The sequence below is a fragment of the Octodon degus genome, unplaced genomic scaffold (genome assembly GCF_000260255.1).
Source record: "Octodon degus isolate 3935 unplaced genomic scaffold, OctDeg1.0 scaffold00231, whole genome shotgun sequence".
Taxonomy (NCBI): domain Eukaryota; kingdom Metazoa; phylum Chordata; class Mammalia; order Rodentia; family Octodontidae; genus Octodon; species Octodon degus.
The window spans coordinates 1,601,078-1,603,064 of NW_004524807.1; positions in this window are offsets into that span (position 1 = coordinate 1,601,078).

Consider the following 1,987-nt stretch of genomic DNA (forward strand, 5'->3'; position numbering starts at 1 on the left):
CCTCTCTCTCTCTCTCTCTCTCTCTCTCTCTCTCTCTCTCTCTCTCTCATCTGCTATTAGAGCAAGCCCCTGTGCTACTTTAGGACCCCTTGAGCAGCAGTATGTCACTGATGCAACTTTCTTATTAACGGTTAAGAATGGGGGCGTTTTTCAGTAAAATTGTAATAGATGCTGTCACCAGGTATACACTATGCCAAACCTTTGATTTAATTACTTTATATGAATTCTCTCACTGAGTTCTCATCATAGGTTTCTGATTTAGTTATTGTTAACCTCTTTTTGTATTTAAGAAAAATGAAGCCTAGAGATACTAAATAACTTGTTCCCCTAGTCATATATTTAAAAGGTAAGGCTGGGCATCATATCTAACACAGTCTGGCTTCAGAGTCTAAGAAAGTAATCATTTTACTAAACTCTCCAAACTCTGCAGACTTACGTTGACAAAATGATGTGGCCTGGCCATTGCTATTGGAATAAATAATCCCGTGGGGATTCTGGTGAGCTTCCAGAATTTAGAAGCCCTGTCTGAAATCAAGCTGACTTGGCTTCTTTGAGAAACAGCCAGTACCCAGGCCTAAGGGGAAAAGGAGACTGACGGCAGAGATACTCCTGAGCAGTCCAATGATAAACAGCCTCCATATGGTCAAAATGATTCCCACTGCCTCCCAGTGAGGGAAGCAGACACTTTGAGTATGAAATGTACTGTTTATTTTCTTGTGCAGTGGTTACAGTTCAAATTAAATGTTTCACATCAGACAAGAAACTAATAACAAATGATCTCCTCCCTCAGTGGTGCAGTAACAAATATGTAGTAATTTGAAAGCTGGGAAGAAAATTATTACTCCCAAAGATGCAATAAATATACGATATGTTTAGAGAGTCCTTTGATGAAATGAACACTGAAGGTGCTGCTAGCAGCACTTCTGCTTTAAAAACATAGTCAAAATAAAAAAGAAGCATTTAAAAATGCTGTCCAATCTGTCAACATTTCGTTAACATGTAATATCTTAAGGACATAACTTACCTATAGAATCTTCAGTGAAGCAAAGACTGTTTCCTTCTTCACATTACAACACAAGAAACGAGCAAGTAGCAGTTTCACAGTTTAAAAGCAACATACTATGGTAGGCTGTTTCTGCGCCTTTTCTTATTTTGATTGATCTCGGAAAAGGGCAATGGCCAATGTTTTCGTCAATGAGATGCCCTGATGTCTGCCATCAAGACCAATTTCCATTGTAGTCTTTTACTCCTCACAGTATCTTGGGAGAGCTTCTATTTTTTACTTTCTCTGCCAGCTCACTTCTTAAAGGACTCCAGCAGAATCAGTCCAAGCCCATTTATTTGATTGTATCTGATCCAGATCTAAAGGATGAGCAGAGGCAAATTAGAAGTCCAAGGGCTGAGATTGCTGCTGTTAGGTCCAGTGCTACGCAGAATCCAGTCAAGTGTCTACAAAGGGAATTGTCTGCATAATGCCTGCTATAGTCAACCTTTTTCCTGGAGCAAAGCAGGCACCAGGCCACAGTGAAAGGCAGCAGTACATTATGTGATTCAGCTTTCAACTTTATATTTTTATTTTTAAGCAGTTATAGATTCACAAGAATTTGCCATAAAGGTATGGGGTGATTTATTCACCACTTATTCCTTATTCCCCAATGTGTTCATATTATATAACTATAGCATAATAATAAATCCATAAAATTAACATTGGTACAATCCACATTACCCTCATTCATCAGTGTTAGTGTGTGTATAGTTCTGAATAGCACATATAACTTCATGTAATTTTTACCATACTCACAACACTTTTGAAAAGTCCATTCTTTCTCCTTTGACTTGCTTTTGAATTTTTATCAAAAAACAGTTGAACATGTTTGTGAGGTCTGTTTCTTGGATCTCTAGACTTATGTGCTTACCCTTCTGGCTGCTATAGTCAGCATAACACCTGCAAGATTGTCTTTTTTCCTTTATCTCTATATTAATCATT